The following is an 18,851-nucleotide window of genomic DNA, read 5'->3' as shown; positions in this document are numbered from 1 at the left end:
ACATTGTGGAAGAATGATGTAGAACTGGGATTGATACTATATTTATATTGGAAGAAATAAAACGGAGGGGGTGAAGTGTAAATGTAGAACAGTGTTTGTGATTCGAAAACATTAAAAATGACGATCTTCATGAAACTCTGAGCGATTATTATGAGAAATTCTAAGTGATTATTATGAAAAACTAATAAGAGAGAGGGAGGAAGACACTGCCCCAGCCTCGCAGTGCCTCGTGTACACCAACCAAAAAAGTGTGTACTCCGTGGAAGGAAAGGAAAGGAAAGGAAAGGAAAGGGTGGGAGAAACAGGGAAACGATTACATATCGTCGTCGGAATTTAGGACATCATCGTCATCAATTAGGATAGGAGATGGCGGAGGACTGTCCTCGATAAGGATTGGGGATGGTGGAAGTCTGATGTCGCCAGCGTCATCGTCGTCGTCGTCTTCCTCATCTGTGATGTCTACAGGCGGTGGGTCACCCCATTCGTCATCCCATTGGTAGGGATCCGGATAATCCCCGTCCGATAAGTCAGCTTCATCACTCCCAGTGACATGCTGAACCTGCACCCTGTAGTCATTATTCATGAATTCGAAGGGAATGTCATGAGGTGCCGTTGTGGAGTCCACGAATCCTTCATGGATAGAAGCCCAGTAAGGATGTTGATGCGCTGGGTCACTGTACGGCTCAGTAGTTGAATCAGGTTCCATGTTGAAGGTGGCTGATCAACTGAATATTCCAACAGATAATTCCTACTTTTATACTTTTGAAAGGGAGTGGGGAGGAGTGGGGATGAAAGAACTTGGAATTGAAAATGGAAAAAAAGAAAAATAATGAAAAGACGAAGTGAAGAAAAATGCTCCAACCATCGCATTGTTCAATGTGTACCAAACCAAAACAATGTACACCCTTTATTTCACTTCTTTTTTCATTTTTTTTTTTGTTTTTTATTCCTAAAATTATAATTACAAACCTAAAACTACCATGCTACCTAATTATCCTAAAACTATCCTAGTTGACCTAAAAACTATTTCCCTTTATTCAAAAATTTCTTTATAAATATTTTTAGTTCATTATTGAGCTCTATCGAAGAGGTCTCTGCCTTCCGCCTTTCCTTCAGAGCTGCAGTCCTTCGATCTAGCTCGGCCATCCTCATTAACAACTCGCGCCGTTGGCTAGCAATTTCATTCTCCTCCCGGGAAATGCTAGCCAACGCGGCCTCACTATTTCGTGAAGCAAGTGCAACATCCCTACACCTCTGTAGGAAAGTTTCCATCTCCTGGGGGTTAACCTCTCCGAAAGGCTCCGGCACTGGTGGCACTTGTGGCGCGATCTCCCCGGCAGGCTTCGACACTGGTGGCACGACCTCCATGGCAGGATCAGGCACCGGTGTGAGTTCCATGGGTGTCAACATCGCTGATAATGTAAATTGGGTGAGGATTTCACCTGGAGATAGCACCCTCGGCACCGGCTTATATGCCCTCCGTCTTTCCACTGTCAATGCGAGCGGTGTGGGACGTCTCGGAGGATTCCTTTTGGCGGTCGACCAACTACCTGCATAAGGGTTAGTCCTATTGCATTTACTCCTATACCTTTGAATAGGACCAACCTTAGCTGCAGATTGCCGCTTGGCTTTGTTAACAACCCTGTCTTCCTGAAATGAGACAGGGCTGCGTGGCCGCTGCACACCACCCGAAGTTGAAGCCTTCACCTCTTGGACCATCGCCACCTCGTCTCCCTCGAACATGTCAGGGCTGCCTGGTCGCTCCACCTCAACATCCACAGGTATGATCGATGCCACAGCGTTGTCGATTTCCTGCGTGTAGTTTTCCATTCTGAAAATGTAATACAAAGTTAGTTGTTATGAAAAAGTAACATTGATAACTTACTCAAAATTCGCTTGTTGTAGACTGTAGAAGACTGCTGTATTAGACTGGTGTTGTAGTAGATTGCTGTAGCTGGACTGCACTCGATGAGAAGACTTGTCGTACTGAATGCTGAGAAGTGTGCTCCTCAGGGTGTAGGCAGAAGTGGGAGTGGTGGGAGTGAGGTGGGGGCGCGCATGCGCAATTGTGGGGTGAGGCGAGCAATGGTGGGAAGGGGGCGGGGCTAAAAGTGGAGGAGAGTGGGCGGGGACTACAGTGTGTTGTTAAATTTTTTTTTTAATGAAACATAAAATTAAAAATTTTTAGTCATAGAACCGGCATTGGTCATCCTCAGTCATAGAACCGGCATTGATCATCTACTTGAATTGTGACTGGAGAAAAAAATCTTTATTTTTTGTAAATCTATATTATTAAAATCAATAATGGGGGTATTTAATGTTCAGTGTGTATGTAGAATCGATATTTTTTGAGAAATGAGTGGTGGAATCTCATTATTATAATATTGAATTTATTACACTTATTTTCAATTTTACACGAAAAATAGTAATGACAAAAGTTGTAGAGAATTTAATTTCCAACAAATTTGGTCTCTATTATTTTTTTCGCAGGATTGATATTTTTCGAGAAAAGAACGGGTTGTAATCTCATTATGTAATATTGAATTTATTACACTTATTTTCAATTTAACACGAAAAATAGTAATGACAAAAGTTGTAGAGAATTTGATTTCCAACAAATTTGGTCTCTATCAATTTTTTCGCAGGATTGATATTTTTCGAGAAAAGAACGGGTTGTAATCTCATTATGTAATATTAAATTTATTACACTTATTTTCAAGAGGGGGGCAAGAGGGTATAGGTGTGTGAAAAATATTTTTTTTTTTAATTTTAAAATTTATTTTCAAATTTCAAAAAATTTTTTTCAAATTTGCTTTTTTTTTCAAATTAAATTTTTTTTTTCAAATTTTAACAGTTGGGAACATGTCAAGTCAGAATTCGAGTACATCACTAATGCCACTTCAGGGACATTGAAATATATATAATAATACTTGTTGATAACTTTCATTATTAATTTTTCAAATACACATTTTTTTTCCTAACCTAACTTAATCAGGCCCTGCCCAGGCAGGCTATTCCACTTCACTATTCACCATGTTGGTTCAATTAATACGTCATCTGTTGCTTTTGGTTTTGGTTCTATTATTCTAATATTTGGATCAATGTTCAGTCCTGGATATCCCACTCCACCTGATTGCCTGACTTTATGGCTTTTCTCCAAAACTTCAACTCTCTCTTCCAGTACATCATACTTTTTCATTGTAGTCGCTGTTATGTTTGACATAGCATCAAATTTTTTATTTGTAGACGCTGTTATGTCAGACATTTTTATGTCTACATCATTTGTAAGTTTGTCAAATTTACGAGTGAAAGTTATCCGAGCCTCTGCAATTTTATCGTCAAATGCTTGACGGGCATCGCGAGCAATATTGCCTATTGTGGATTGTATTGCAGCTTGTAGGGCTAGAAGTATAACCTCCTTTGTTCCGTTAATTTCCCCCTCAAGGTATGATACAGTTACACAATCACTCTTGTCAATTGGTTCGCTTGTATTTTTCAATATTTTTCTTTGCATGTCATAATGACCATCTTTTGTTAATTTAAATCCATTGCCGGGTGGACCTCGGATGACATTACCACCCCATTTTTTTTTCTGCCAAATTTATCGATTGTTTTAGACATTGTGCACCCACGATGATTCTTTTCAAACTGATATTCCTTTCTTTTACATTATACTATATATTGCAGTAATCGATTAGGGAAATAGAAATAATACAAATAAAATTTCAATCATTTTATATTCATTACAGTAATACATATACATACATACATAATACATTAATATCACAATACTTCTGTCATATTGAATTTTCCGGTTTTGAAGATATTGAATGATACTTCAATCATTGATCTCGGCAGATAATAAATTAATCAATTGATCCAATGGAGTCTCCTGAGATTGTGATTGTTGAATAATATTACTTATCCAACGAATGTTCTCATTTGGATCGTTTTCATAAAATTCAATATCATTATGACCCCAAGGAAGAGTGTGGGTAGTATTCGGAATGATAAATCGTTTATCGTCGTGGTATGATAATGCAACTTTATTTTTCAATTCAGTATACATATCATGCAACACGCTTCTAAATGAATTCATCTTTCTGAATATCATACCACCTTGTTCGACGATTTTTTGATAATCTTCGCATGTCAATTCATTCTTTATTACCGATCGTTTAACCCCTTTGGCTTTCTTAAATTCACCATCAACAGATTTCACATAATATGCTTTAGCACCTGTACCATAAAAACTCATGATTGGATCATTTGGAAATTCATCTTTGAAGTTACCCAAGACTGAACTTGTTACTGGAATATTGAATTGGTTAACTATACTGTAATTGGATGTATCAAATCTACTTATGTTAGTTTTTATGAATTCATAAAAATTTTCTGTGTTTACTTTAAGAATGAGCGAGTCGGTATCTGTGTAAAGTAAAGAGACATTTTCATCAAAGTGTTGTTTGATGCATCCATAGAAAAAGTCATACATGACTGTTTTAGATAATTCTAATATGGAAAATCCCAAATATAATGGTTTATCGTAATGAACCTTCACTCTACCCAATTGAATGGCAACGAAATTATCAGTGAAAATTGAACAATTTTTGAAATTTGGTTTGGCTATGAGAGTGCTGGCACCTATATTTTTCTTTATATTTTCCCAATGTGTAACGAGTCTAACATCAATTCGATTATCTACATTCTCCATTGTCTTTCCATACACCGCATTATTCATTAGTTTATAGAAATCTTTAACAGATTTGTTGTTAGACCTATTACGCATTTCAGTATTAAGATCTATATAGGGTTTCATCCAGCATGATTGTTTGAATTTCAATACTCTATGTGTATTCATTACAATCAATCCATTTTTGACAGCTTGCTGTAGATTCCTATAATGAACAATATATTTTCTTTTATCATTCAAATTTGGAATTAATTTGGGAATTTTCGATTGTGTACGAGGTGGTATTATTTTTTCGACTAAAAATGGAAGGTCAGAATGTTTATCATGCAACTCTTGTGGATAATGAATGTCCACTTCAAATACATACCCATACGGACTATCAGTACTCACATCCATCACATCGAGATTAAGAATTTCATTTGGTGTCAACCATGTAAATTCACTTGTTGGTAGAGGTTGTGACATACTGTGACCGTATAGATTTGTTGCATCTAAATATGTAATGAATGTGGAAGGTTCATTGGGATTATAATTGGGTAAAAATCTATTATTTGCTATATGTTTCCTCTCGCTACATTGACTAATTCCACCTCGTATACCTTTTTGAAAAAAGTGAATCATATCAATGTCAGTTAGTAATTCCAATTCAACATTAGTGAACTTCAACATGGCATCCCATGATAATCCAGGTGCAGTATAATATTGTGCCGGATCTAAGTTATATATTTCTAAACTTGTGGTGCGGAAGTTTTCAAAAATATCACATAGTAGCAATACATCCGACTTCAAATACAAATCAGAGTATTCCCCCAAATTCTGACACTCGAATAAATTCCAAACATTTCTAGCCCTATCATAATCAGTTTCCGATATATGTTCACAATTGAGTGTGTCATAAAACTGATTTTTTGTCGGAAGTAATGGATAATTCAATTTGTCAATGTCATCAACAAAACTATATGGAAATACACCTTTCTGTCTCATCAAATTGAATTTCTCAATTTGTGGGAAATGTTTGTGCATCTCCAAACATTGATCGGAGGTCAAGTTTGCACCCAACTTCTCCAACGAATTAGTCATAAATTTATAACTATCGATAAATCTCATTTTGAGATAATTCTTCCTAACCACACCATCTTTATCGGTATAGCTGTGTGTGAAGAGATGCTTCGTGAAAGATATATATTTCTCTTTAGTTTGCGGGATAACATCAACTTTCTCTTTATTCCTATACAATTCTTTTATGAATAAATGACAATCATAACCACTTAAATTATGAAAAATGATAGGTATGAAGTTTGGTATTTTGAAATTTAAATTACATTTCGAGTGAGCGGCATGTGATCTTTTCTTTCCTGTGACATGACAATGATCTCTTACTTTGACTTCACCATCAGTAAATGCTTTATCACATATACCACAAGTTCTGGCTGCAGCAAACTGTTCTTCTTCTTCGTCAGTTTGTGTATCCATCGGTTTAGGGTTTCTGAGATGATTTTCATGTATCTCTTTCAAATCATCTTCAATGCTACTCACAAATTTCTGAGCTGCATCTACACCCCTATATGTAACAAATTTTGACAAATCATCATTATATGAACACTTTATCAAATAAGCAAATGAATATGGGGCATGTTTGAATGTTTTAATCGTGTATGAACTTTCAGGATTTGGCTCATTCACATGAATCGGTTTAAGCACTGATTCAAAATCAGCATACACTACAAATGGCACCCTCATTTGCCTCTCAAAGTTTTCAAACATTAGTTTATTTTCCGCAACCATTCTACCATATTTATTGATCTTTAAATTAGTAGTTGGTGTTGTGGTACTAATGTGATTACAATCATACATATTATGACGTAAAAGCAATCTCTCATCAGAAAAATATATCAAACATCCGTCACAAAAATATTTTTTCTGTCTATGAGCTGATAGTTGATTAGAAACTAATCTTGAAAGATCTTTGATCCAACAATAGTGACCATTACCGGAGTCATCAGTTATAAACAACAAATTGACATGTCTCCGGAGTCTTCTCTGTGAGTATCGCAATGGACCAATCACTTCATACTTCATTTTACCCTTCTCAAATGTACTCTCTAAACCGTAAACATTAATTGAAATATCATTCCTATCTTCGAATATTTCGATACTCTTATTAACTTTAACCGGAAAATCCATACCTGTGACATCTAAAACAGTGGAAAAATGTGGATATGACGTAAGTTCGGACACTCGACTATCTGCAGGATATAATGCTGATGTTATAGCCCAAGCAAAACAATATTGATCTTCATTACGAACATTCACAACAGCTTTCTTCCATTGAATACATTGAGGCAGCTTCACATATGAACGTCCTTCCAGTGGACTGTATTTATTAATGTTGACCTCGAGAAACAATATTTTTTCACAAGTCCAACCTGAATTATTAAAAAAAAAATTACTATTCAATCTTATTGAAATTTTTAAAAAATAAATACCTGAGTCACGATCCTGGAACTCAGTCGTTTGAGCCACAATTACATCACGGAATCCATCAAAAACAGCATTCAAATCTGAAGATTGGTCCACTATTTTATTTTGGGAATTAAATGACTTCGTGTCCCTCGAATCATCAGTCTGAAGAATATAATTCCCAAAAACTTCCATATTCACCTTGATGCTTTTATGGATCCTGATGGCTGATTCCAGTAATTCAATGACCTTCTGCCTAATCTCATTGAAAAATGACATGTAGTCACTGGTTACAATCGAACTCTCCACCCTGTATGTAGCAATGCGGCAATTGAATGCATTCGTTATAATTTGAACACCGTCAGACAATTGAACACATGCATTATTTTTATGACTCATGGTTCTTCGGTGAGAATTCACTTGGGTCATAGGAATTGTCACATTACAACAATTGCACGTATACATAGGTGTTGCATTATCCACTCTCACCCGTTTCACTGCAGGCCCTCCTTGGCAACTCTGGAGCTGATGCCGACGAAGATTATCACTACGAGTGAAAGATTTACCACAGTCACAGGAATACATTTTATATAATAGTTCTCACTAACTCACTTGATGTAAACTGACATAGCCAACACTCGTACGCTTCTTAAATACACTCTGATAGGACCCGTCAAGACGTCATAGCCAACCCCACTTCTCAACTACATGCGCCAAGATTACCTCCCAACTGAATGCGATAACAGATGTCGATATACGAGCAAGCAGTGGTCGTTGCGGTCTCGGAGAGGGTAGACGCTAGGCAAACGGTCCTCGGCTGCCGTTGTGTCACCATCGATAGCGGGGCTAGAGCGAACCTTCATCGCTTCGGGAGAGGTGAGGGCAGACCGATGAATACGCATTACTCTGCCACACGTCGTGGAGTGAACATGTCGCTCTCTAGCCGTTGAACGGTTATTGCTGTGACGTCACTCCACTACTAACTTGGTGCCCTAACACCGATGGAGCATTTATTACTTGCAGGATCTTCGAAGTATGCAGACGTATGTTTGTACATAGACAAACAAGCACATGATGAAACCCTGTACCGTGCATTCTCCTACACACACACACACACACACACACACATAAACACACAAAATCTCATATGAAAAAAAATCTGAACGATCCATGCACCAGACACTTCAAGGTCACAACGCCTTGACTTCACTGCACAACAAAAAAACTTCACCAAACAACAACCAATAAAAAAAGCAATTAATACGTCATAGTGGTGGGGGAGGCCGAGAATCAGCTGTAAACAACTACTCACTTCCTCTTGAAATAAAAAAAAAACAACGACACGCGGTGTTCCCAAGCGGTCACCCATCCAAGTACTAACCGCGCCCGACGTTGCTTGGCTTCAGTGATCGGACGAGAACTGGCATTTTTCAACGTGGTATGGCCGTTGCATGTAAACGTTATATTCTTTCACGAATATGAATAAACGGTACAGAAAAGAAAGGGATTTTAGGAGAAGCTTTTTTTATTTTGAAAGACTTATTACTACTTCAATTTTCAATGTTATTTACATTTGGCAATAAATTGATATAAAGTGAAAGATTTTTTACCCTTTGATCCACAGATTGAAGATCTAAATAAAATACCCACGATATATTTCGATTTGTACCCCATCTACAGAATTGGGTCAATTTCACCTCTCAGGTCGAGAGTTTTCGGCAAAACAATGGCAAATCTCCTCAAACACTGGGGCAAAGAAAATGAAGCTCAAATAAGCTCATATAAGTTTGTACTGAAATTGTTTTCAGTTTTTCATGAAATCAATAGTTGTGACAATAAACGACAATGATTCAAGGTGAACTCATTTTCCCTGGACTAGATGAAAAGGAAGCTAGTCTCTAAAAGTAAAATGAAGAACAGTTTTTATCATCATTGAAATAGTAGAAATTAAAAGATAATTTTTCTAGAAATAAGAAAAAAACAACGACACGCGGTGTTCCCAAGCGGTCACCCATCCAAGTACTAACCGCGCCCGACGTTGCTTGGCTTCAGTGATCGGACGAGAACTGGCATTTTTCAACGTGGTATGGCCGTTGCATGTAAACGTTATATTCTTCCACGAATATGAATAAACGGTACAGAAAAGGAAGGGCTTTTAGGAGAATTTTTTTTTATTTTGAAAGACTTATTACTATTTCAATTTTCAATGTTATTTACATTCGGAAATAAATTGATATAAAGTGAAAGATTGTATACAATTTGGTCCACAGATTGAAGATCTAAATTAAATACGAGCGATATATTTCGATTTGTGCCCCATCTACAGAATTGGGTCAATTTCACCTCTCAGGTCGAGAGTTTTCGGCAAATCGATGGCGAATCTCTTCAAACACTGGGACAAAGGAAATAAAGCTCAGATGAGTACAATTTCAGTTTTTCATGAAATTAATAGTTGTGACATTAAACGACAATGACTCAACGTGAACTCATTTTCCTCTGGACTGGGTGAAAAGGAAGCTAGACTCCAAAAGTAAAATGAAGATCAGTTGTTATCATCACTGAAATAGTAGAAATCAAAAGACACTTCCTCTTGAAATAAAAAAAAAACAACGACACGCGGTGTTCCCAAGCGGTCACCCATCCAAGTACTAACCGCGCCCGACGTTGCTTGGCTTCAGTGATCGGACGAGAACTGGCATTTTTCAACGTGGTATGGCCGTTGCATGTAAACGTTATATTCTTCCACGAATATGAATAAACGGTACAGAAAAGAAAGGGATTTTAGGAGAACCTTTTTTTTATTTTGAAAGACTTATTACTACTTCAATTTTCTATGTTATTTACATTTGGCAATAAATTGATATAAAGTGGAAGATTTTTTACACTTTGGTCCACAGATTGAAGATCTAAATGAAATACCAGCGATATATTTCGATTTGTGCCCCATCTACAGAATTGGGTCAATTTCACCTCTCAGGTCGAGAGTTTTCGGAAAAACAATAGCGAATCTCTTCAAACACTGGGGCAAAAAAAATGAAGCTCAAATAAGCTCATATAAGTACAATTTCAGTTTTAAATGAAATCAATAGTTGTGACAATAAACGACAATGATTCAAGGTGAACTCATTTTCCCTGGACTAGATGAAAAGGAAGCTAGTCTCTAAAAGTAAAATGAAGAACAGTTTTTATCATCATTGAAATAGTAGAAATTAAAAAATAATTTTTCTAGAAATGAAAAAAAACAACGACACGCGGTGTTCCCAAGCGGTCACCCATCCAAGTACTAACCGCGCCCGACGTTGCTTGGCTTCAGTGATCGGACGAGAACTGGCATTTTTCAACGTGGTATGGCCGTTACATGTAAATGTTATATTCTTCCACGAATATGAATAAACGGTACAGAAAAGGAAGGGCTTTTAGGAGAATTTTTTTTTTATTTTAAAAGACTTATTACTACTTCAATTTTCAATGTTATTTACATTCGGCAATAAATTGATATAAAGTGATAGATTGTTTACACTTTGGTCCACAAATTGAAGATCTAAATAAAATACCAGCGATATATTTCGATTTGTGCCCCATCTACAGAACTGGGTCAATTTCACCTCTCAGGTCGAGAGTTTTCGGCAAAACGATGGCGAATCTCTTCAAACACTGGGACGAAGAAAATAAAGCTCAGATAAGTACAATTTCAGTTTTTCATGAAATTAATAGTTGTGACATTAAACGACAATGATTCAACGTAAACTCATTTTCCCTGGACTAGGTGAAAAGGAAGCTAGACTCCAAAAGGAAAATGAAGATCAGTTGTTATCATCACTGAAATAGTAGAAATCAAAAGACACTTCCTCTTGAAATAAAAAAAAAACAACGACACGCGGTGTTCCCAAGCGGTCACCCATCCAAGTACTAACCGCGCCCGACGTTGCTTGGCTTCAGTGATCGGACGAGAACTGGCATTTTTCAACGTGATATGGCCGTTGCATGTAAACGTTATATTCTTCCACAAATATGAATAAACGGTACAGAAAAGGAAGGGCTTTTAGGAGAATTTTTTTTTATTTTGAAAAACTTATTACTACGTCAATTTTCAATGTTATTTACATTCGGCAATATATTGATATAAAGTGAAAGATTGTATACACTTTGGTCCACAGATTGAAGATCTAAATAAAATACGAGCGATATATTTCGATTTGTGCCCCATCTACAGAATTGGGTCAATTTCACCTCTCAGGTCGAGAGTTTTCGGCAAATCGATGGCGAATCTCTTCAAACACTGGGACAAAGGAAATAAAGCTCAGATGAGTACAATTTCAGTTTTTCATGAAATTAATAGTTGTGACATTAAACGACAATGACTCAACGTGAACTCATTTTCCTCTGGACTGGGTGAAAAGGAAGCTAGACTCCAATAGTAAAATGGAGATCAGTTGTTATCATCACTGAAATAGTAGAAATCAAAAGACACTTCTTCTTGAAATAAAAAAGAAACAACGACACGCGGTGTTCCCAAGCGGTCACCCATCCAAGTACTAACCGCGCCCGACGTTGCTTGGCTTCAGTGATCGGACGAGAACTGGCATTTTTCAACGTGGTATGGCCGTTGCATATAAACGTTATATTCTTCCACGAATATGAATAAACGGTACAGAAAAGGAAGGGCTTTTAGAAGAAGCTTTTTTTATTTTGAAAGACTTATTACTACTTCAATTTTCAATGTTATTTACATTTGGCAATAAATTGATATAAAGTGAAAGATTTTTTACACTTTGGTCCACAAATTGAAGATCTAAATGAAATACCAGCGATATATTTCGATTTGTGCCCCATCTACAGAATTGGGTCAATTTCACCTCTCAGGTCGAGAGTTTTCGGAAAAACAATAGCGAATCTCTTCAAACACTGGGGCAAAGAAAATGAAGCTCAAATAAGCTCATATAAGTACAATTTCAGTTTTAAATGAAATCAATAGTTGTGACAATAAACGACAATGATTCAAGATGAACTCATTTTCCCTGGACTAGATGAAAAGGAAGCTAGACTCTAAAAGTAAAATGAAGAACAGTTCTTATCATCATTGAAATAGTAGAAATTAAAAGATAATTTTTCTAGAAATAAAAAAAAACAACGACACGCGGTGTTCCCAAGCGGTCACCCATCCAAGTACTAACCGCGTTCGACGTTGCTTGGCTTCAGTGATCGGACGAGAACTGGCATTTTTCAACGTGGTATGGCCGTTACATGTAAATGTTATATTCTTCCACGAATATGAATAAACGGTACAGAAAAGGAAGGGCTTTTAGGAGAATTTTTTTTTTATTTTTGAAGACTTATTACTACTTCAATTTTCAATGTTATTTACATTCGGCAATAAATTGATATAAAGTGATAGATTGTTTACACTTTGGTCCACAAATTGAAGATCTAAATAAAATACCAGCGATATATTTCGATTTGTGCCCCATCTACAGAACTGGGTCAATTTCACCTCTCAGGTCGAGAGTTTTCGGCAAAACGATGGCGAATCTCTTCAAACACTGGGACGAAGAAAATAAAGCTCAGATAAGTACAATTTCAGTTTTTCATGAAATTAATAGTTGTGACATTAAACGACAATGATTCAACGTAAACTCATTTTCCCTGGACTAGGTGAAAAGGAAGCTAGACTCCAAAAGGAAAATGAAGATCAGTTGTTATCATCACTGAAATAGTAGAAATCAAAAGACACTTCCTCTTGAAATAAAAAGAAAACAACGACACGCGGTGTTCCCAAGCGGTCACCCATCCAAGTACTAACCGCGCCCGACGTTGCTTGGCTTCAGTGATCGGACGAGAACTGGCATTTTTCAACGTGGTATGGCCGTTGCATGTAAACGTTATATTCTTCCACGAATATGAATAAACGGTACAGAAAAGGAAGGGCTTTTAGGAGAATTTTTTTTTTATTTTGAAAGACTTATTACTACTTCAATTTTCAATGTTATTTACATTCGGCAATAAATTGATATAAAGTGAAAGATTGTTTACACTTTGGTCCACAGATTGAAGATCTGAATAAAATACAAGCGATATATTTCGATTTGTGCCCCATCTACAGAATTGGGTCAATTTCACCTCTCAGGTCGAGAGTTTTCGGCAAAACGTTGGCGAATCTCTTCAAACACTGGGACAAAGAAAATAAAGCTCAGATGAGTACAATTTCAGTTTTTCATGAAATTAATAGTTGTGACATTAAACGACAATGATTCAACGTAAACTCATTTTCCCTGGACTAGGTGAAAAGGAAGCTAGACTCCAAAAGGAAAATGAAGATCAGTTGTTATCATCACTGAAATAGTAGAAATCAAAAGACACTTCCTCTTGAAATAAAAAAAAAAACAACGACACGCGGTGTTCCCAAGCGGTCACCCATCCAAGTACTGACCGCGCCCGACGTTGCTTGGCTTCAGTGATCGGACGAGAACTGGCATTTTTCAACGTGGTATGGCCGTTGCATGTAAACGTTATATTCTTTCACGAATATGAATAAACGGTACAGAAAAGAAAGGGATTTTAGGAGAAGCTTTTTTTATTTTGAAAGACTTATTACTACTTCAATTTTCAATGTTATTTACATTTGGCAATAAATTGATATAAAGTGAAAGATTTTTTACCCTTTGATCCACAGATTGAAGATCTAAATAAAATACCCACGATATATTTCGATTTGTACCCCATCTACAGAATTGGGTCAATTTCACCTCTCAGGTCGAGAGTTTTCGGCAAAACAATGGCAAATCTCCTCAAACACTGGGGCAAAGAAAATGAAGCTCAAATAAGCTCATATAAGTTTGTACTGAAATTGTTTTCAGTTTTTCATGAAATCAATAGTTGTGACAATAAACGACAATGATTCAAGGTGAACTCATTTTCCCTGGACTAGATGAAAAGGAAGCTAGTCTCTAAAAGTAAAATGAAGAACAGTTTTTATCATCATTGAAATAGTAGAAATTAAAAGATAATTTTTCTAGAAATAAGAAAAAAACAACGACACGCGGTGTTCCCAAGCGGTCACCCATCCAAGTACTAACCGCGCCCGACGTTGCTTGGCTTCAGTGATCGGACGAGAACTGGCATTTTTCAACGTGGTATGGCCGTTGCATGTAAACGTTATATTCTTCCACGAATATGAATAAACGGTACAGAAAAGGAAGGGCTTTTAGGAGAATTTTTTTTTATTTTGAAAGACTTATTACTACTTCAATTTTCAATGTTATTTACATTCGGAAATAAATTGATATAAAGTGAAAGATTGTATACAATTTGGTCCACAGATTGAAGATCTAAATTAAATACGAGCGATATATTTCGATTTGTGCCCCATCTACAGAATTGGGTCAATTTCACCTCTCAGGTCGAGAGTTTTCGGCAAAACGTTGGCGAATCTCTTCAAACACTGGGACAAAGAAAATAAAGCTCAGATGAGTACAATTTCAGTTTTTCATGAAATCAATAGTTGTGACATTAAACGACAATGATTCAACGTAAACTCATTTTCCCTGGACTAGGTGAAAAGGAAGCTAGACTCCAAAAGGAAAATGAAGATCAGTTGTTATCATCACTGAAATAGTAGAAATCAAAAGACACTTCCTCTTGAAATAAAAAAAAAACAACGACACGCGGTGTTCCCAAGCGGTCACCCATCCAAGTACTAACCGCGCCCGACGTTGCTTGGCTTCAGTGATCGGACGAGAACTGGCATTTTTCAACGTGGTATGGCCGTTGCATGTAAACGTTATATTCTTTCACGAATATGAATAAACGGTACAGAAAAGAAAGGGATTTTAGGAGAAGCTTTTTTTATTTTGAAAGACTTATTACTACTTCAATTTTCAATGTTATTTACATTTGGCAATAAATTGATATAAAGTGAAAGATTTTTTACCCTTTGATCCACAGATTGAAGATCTAAATAAAATACCCACGATATATTTCGATTTGTACCCCATCTACAGAATTGGGTCAATTTCACCTCTCAGGTCGAGAGTTTTCGGCAAAACAATGGCAAATCTCCTCAAACACTGGGGCAAAGAAAATGAAGCTCAAATAAGCTCATATAAGTTTGTACTGAAATTGTTTTCAGTTTTTCATGAAATCAATAGTTGTGACAATAAACGACAATGATTCAAGGTGAACTCATTTTCCCTGGACTAGATGAAAAGGAAGCTAGTCTCTAAAAGTAAAATGAAGAACAGTTTTTATCATCATTGAAATAGTAGAAATTAAAAGATAATTTTTCTAGAAATAAAAAAAAACAACGACACGCGGTGTTCCCAAGCGGTCACCCATCCAAGTACTAACCGCGCCCGACGTTGCTTGGCTTCAGTGATCGGACGAGAACTGGCATTTTTCAACGTGGTATGGCCGTTGCATGTAAACGTTATATTCTTCCACAAATATGAATAAACGGTACAGAAAAGGAAGGGCTTTTAGGAGAATTTTTTTTTATTTTGAAAAACTTATTACTACTTCAATTTTCAATGTTATTTACATTCGGCAATAAATTGATATAAAGTGAAAGATTGTATACACTTTGGTCCACAGATTGAAGATCTAAATAAAATACGAGCGATATATTTCGATTTGTGCCCCATCTACAGAATTGGATCAATTTCACCTCTCAGGTCGAGAGTTTTCGGCAAATCGATGGCGAATCTCTTCAAACACTGGGACAAAGGAAATAAAGCTCAGATGAGTACAATTTCAGTTTTTCATGAAATCAATAGTTGTGACATTAAACGACAATGATTCAACGTAAACTCATTTTCCCTGGACTAGGTGAAAAGGAAGCTAGACTCCAAAAGGAAAATGAAGATCAGTTGTTATCATCACTGAAATAGTAGAAATCAAAAGACACTTCCTCTTGAAATAAAAAAAAAACAACGACACGCGGTGTTCCCAAGCGGTCACCCATCCAAGTACTAACCGCGCCCGACGTTGCTTGGCTTCAGTGATCGGACGAGAACTGGCATTTTTCAACGTGGTATGGCCGTTGCATGTAAACGTTATATTCTTTCACGAATATGAATAAACGGTACAGAAAAGAAAGGGATTTTAGGAGAAGCTTTTTTTATTTTGAAAGACTTATTACTACTTCAATTTTCAATGTTATTTACATTTGGAAATAAATTGATATAAAGTGAAAGATTTTTTACCCTTTGATCCACAGATTGAAGATCTAAATAAAATACCCACGATATATTTCGATTTGTACCCCATCTACAGAATTGGGTCAATTTCACCTCTCAGGTCGAGAGTTTTCGGCAAAACAATGGCAAATCTCCTCAAACACTGGGGCAAAGAAAATGAAGCTCAAATAAGCTCATATAAGTTTGTACTGAAATTGTTTTCAGTTTTTCATGAAATCAATAGTTGTGACAATAAACGACAATGATTCAAGGTGAACTCATTTTCCCTGGACTAGATGAAAAGGAAGCTAGTCTCTAAAAGTAAAATGAAGAACAGTTTTTATCATCATTGAAATAGTAGAAATTAAAAGATAATTTTTCTAGAAATAAAAAAAAACAACGACACGCGGTGTTCCCAAGCGGTCACCCATCCAAGTACTAACCGCGCCCGACGTTGCTTGGCTTCAGTGATCGGACGAGAACTGGCATTTTTCAACGTGGTATGGCCGTTGCATGTAAACGTTATATTCTTCCACAAATATGAATAAACGGTACAGAAAAGGAAGGGCTTTTAGGAGAATTTTTTTTTATTTTGAAAAACTTATTACTACTTCAATTTTCAATGTTATTTACATTCGGCAATAAATTGATATAAAGTGAAAGATTGTATACACTTTGGTCCACAGATTGAAGATCTAAATAAAATACGAGCGATATATTTCGATTTGTGCCCCATCTACAGAATTGGGTCAATTTCACCTCTCAGGTCGAGAGTTTTCGGCAAATCGATGGCGAATCTCTTCAAACACTGGGACAAAGGAAATAAAGCTCAGATGAGTACAATTTCAGTTTTTCATGAAATCAATAGTTGTGACATTAAACGACAATGATTCAACGTAAACTCATTTTCCCTGGACTAGGTGAAAAGGAAGCTAGACTCCAAAAGGAAAATGAAGATCAGTTGTTATCATCACTGAAATAGTAGAAATCAAAAGACACTTCCTCTTGAAATAAAAAAAAAACAACGACACGCGGTGTTCCCAAGCGGTCACCCATCCAAGTACTAACCGCGCCCGACGTTGCTTGGCTTCAGTGATCGGACGAGAACTGGCATTTTTCAACGTGGTATGGCCGTTGCATGTAAACGTTATATTCTTTCACGAATATGAATAAACGGTACAGAAAAGAAAGGGATTTTAGGAGAAGCTTTTTTTATTTTGAAAGACTTATTACTACTTCAATTTTCAATGTTATTTACATTTGGCAATAAATTGATATAAAGTGAAAGATTTTTTACCCTTTGATCCACAGATTGAAGATCTAAATAAAATACCAGCGATATATTTCGATTTGTGCCCCATCTACAGAATTGGGTCAATTTCACCTCTCAGGTCGAGAGTTTTCGGCAAAACAATGGCAAATCTCTTCAAACACTGGGGCAAAGAAAATGAAGCTCAAATAAGCTCATATAAGTACAATTTCAGTTTTTCATGAAATCAATAGTTGTGACAAAAAACGACAATGATTCAAGGTGAACTCATTTTCCCTGGACTAGATGAAAAGGAAGCTAGTCTCTAAAAGTAAAATGAAGAACAGTTTTTATCATCATTGAAATAGTAGAAATTAAAAGATAATTTTTCTAGAAATAAAAAAAAACAACGACACGCGGTGTTCCCAAGCGGTCACCCATCCAAGTACTAACCGCGCCCGACGTTGCTTGGCTTCAGTGATCGGACGAGAACTGGCATTTTTCAACGTGGTATGGCCGTTGCATGTAAACGTTATATTCTTCCACGAATATGAATAAACGGTACAGAAAAGGAAGGGCTTTTAGGAGAATTTTTTTTTATTTTGAAAGACTTATTACTACTTCAATTTTCAATGTTATTTACATTCGGCAATAAATTGATATAAAGTGAAAGATTGTTTACACTTTGGTCCACAGATTGAAGATCTGAATAAAATACGAGCGATATATTTCGATTTGTGCCCCATCTACAGAATTGGGTCAATTTCACCTCTCAGGTCGAGAGTTTTCGGCAAAACGTTGGCGAATCTCTTCAAACACTGGGACAAAGAAAATAAAGCTCAGATGAGTACAATTTCAGTTTTTCATGAAATTAATAGTTGTGACATTAAAGACAATGATTCAACGTAAACTCATTTTCCCTGGACTAGGTGAAAAGGAAGCTAGACTCCAAAAGGAAAATGAAGATCAGTTGTTATCATCACTGAAATAGTAGAAATCAAAAGACACTTCTTCTTGAAATAAAAAAGAAACAACGACACGCGGTGTTCCCAAGCGGTCACCCATCCAAGTACTAACCGCGCCCGACGTTGCTTGGCTTCAGTGATCGGACGAGAACTGGCATTTTTCAACGTGGTATGGCCGTTGCATGTAAACGTTATATTCTTCCACGAATATGAATAAACGGTACAGAAAAGGAAGGGCTTTTAGGAGAATTTTTTTTATTTTGAAAGACTTATTACTACTTCAATTTTCAATGTTATTTACATTCGGCAATAAA

At 36.5% G+C, this 18,851-nt stretch overlaps 13 non-coding genes and 4 pseudogenes across 13 annotated transcripts; all 17 read right to left on the bottom strand.

Annotated features, from left to right (window-relative positions):
* Positions 1 to 8,485: 8,485 nt before the first annotated feature.
* LOC141484083 (5S ribosomal RNA) lies at positions 8,486 to 8,605 on the bottom strand. Its single transcript, XR_012466457.1, has one exon. It is a non-coding gene; the product is annotated as a 5S ribosomal RNA (ribosomal RNA).
* A 526-nt stretch (positions 8,606 to 9,131) lies between these two features.
* LOC141484082 (5S ribosomal RNA) lies at positions 9,132 to 9,251 on the bottom strand. Its single transcript, XR_012466456.1, has one exon. It is a non-coding gene; the product is annotated as a 5S ribosomal RNA (ribosomal RNA).
* A 506-nt stretch (positions 9,252 to 9,757) lies between these two features.
* LOC141484080 (5S ribosomal RNA) lies at positions 9,758 to 9,877 on the bottom strand. The gene has a single exon (XR_012466454.1). It is a non-coding gene; the product is annotated as a 5S ribosomal RNA (ribosomal RNA).
* Positions 9,878 to 10,392: 515 nt separating this feature from the next.
* On the bottom strand, positions 10,393 to 10,512 carry LOC141484038 (5S ribosomal RNA; annotated as a pseudogene).
* A 506-nt stretch (positions 10,513 to 11,018) lies between these two features.
* Positions 11,019 to 11,138, bottom strand: LOC141484042 (5S ribosomal RNA; annotated as a pseudogene).
* Positions 11,139 to 11,644: 506 nt separating this feature from the next.
* LOC141484079 (5S ribosomal RNA) lies at positions 11,645 to 11,764 on the bottom strand. The gene has a single exon (XR_012466453.1). It is a non-coding gene; the product is annotated as a 5S ribosomal RNA (ribosomal RNA).
* Positions 11,765 to 12,278: 514 nt separating this feature from the next.
* LOC141484049 (5S ribosomal RNA) lies at positions 12,279 to 12,398 on the bottom strand (annotated as a pseudogene).
* Positions 12,399 to 12,904: 506 nt separating this feature from the next.
* Positions 12,905 to 13,024, bottom strand: LOC141484078 (5S ribosomal RNA). Its single transcript, XR_012466452.1, has one exon. It is a non-coding gene; the product is annotated as a 5S ribosomal RNA (ribosomal RNA).
* Positions 13,025 to 13,531: 507 nt separating this feature from the next.
* Positions 13,532 to 13,651, bottom strand: LOC141484040 (5S ribosomal RNA; annotated as a pseudogene).
* A 526-nt stretch (positions 13,652 to 14,177) lies between these two features.
* Positions 14,178 to 14,297, bottom strand: LOC141484077 (5S ribosomal RNA). Its single transcript, XR_012466451.1, has one exon. It is a non-coding gene; the product is annotated as a 5S ribosomal RNA (ribosomal RNA).
* A 505-nt stretch (positions 14,298 to 14,802) lies between these two features.
* Positions 14,803 to 14,922, bottom strand: LOC141484076 (5S ribosomal RNA). Its single transcript, XR_012466450.1, has one exon. It is a non-coding gene; the product is annotated as a 5S ribosomal RNA (ribosomal RNA).
* Positions 14,923 to 15,447: 525 nt separating this feature from the next.
* On the bottom strand, positions 15,448 to 15,567 carry LOC141484075 (5S ribosomal RNA). The gene has a single exon (XR_012466449.1). It is a non-coding gene; the product is annotated as a 5S ribosomal RNA (ribosomal RNA).
* A 505-nt stretch (positions 15,568 to 16,072) lies between these two features.
* On the bottom strand, positions 16,073 to 16,192 carry LOC141484074 (5S ribosomal RNA). The gene has a single exon (XR_012466448.1). It is a non-coding gene; the product is annotated as a 5S ribosomal RNA (ribosomal RNA).
* Positions 16,193 to 16,717: 525 nt separating this feature from the next.
* On the bottom strand, positions 16,718 to 16,837 carry LOC141484073 (5S ribosomal RNA). The gene has a single exon (XR_012466447.1). It is a non-coding gene; the product is annotated as a 5S ribosomal RNA (ribosomal RNA).
* Positions 16,838 to 17,342: 505 nt separating this feature from the next.
* LOC141484072 (5S ribosomal RNA) lies at positions 17,343 to 17,462 on the bottom strand. The gene has a single exon (XR_012466446.1). It is a non-coding gene; the product is annotated as a 5S ribosomal RNA (ribosomal RNA).
* A 514-nt stretch (positions 17,463 to 17,976) lies between these two features.
* LOC111510648 (5S ribosomal RNA) lies at positions 17,977 to 18,096 on the bottom strand. The gene has a single exon (XR_002722807.1). It is a non-coding gene; the product is annotated as a 5S ribosomal RNA (ribosomal RNA).
* Positions 18,097 to 18,600: 504 nt separating this feature from the next.
* LOC141484070 (5S ribosomal RNA) lies at positions 18,601 to 18,720 on the bottom strand. Its single transcript, XR_012466443.1, has one exon. It is a non-coding gene; the product is annotated as a 5S ribosomal RNA (ribosomal RNA).
* Between the last annotated feature and the right edge of the window lie 131 nt (positions 18,721 to 18,851).

Source organism: Leptinotarsa decemlineata, unplaced genomic scaffold (genome assembly GCF_025532065.1).
Source record: "Leptinotarsa decemlineata unplaced genomic scaffold, Ldec_3_MD MMD2_tig00004307_RagTag_RagTag, whole genome shotgun sequence".
Lineage (NCBI taxonomy): Eukaryota > Metazoa > Arthropoda > Insecta > Coleoptera > Chrysomelidae > Leptinotarsa > Leptinotarsa decemlineata.
This window is presented reverse-complemented; position numbering and strand designations above follow the sequence as displayed.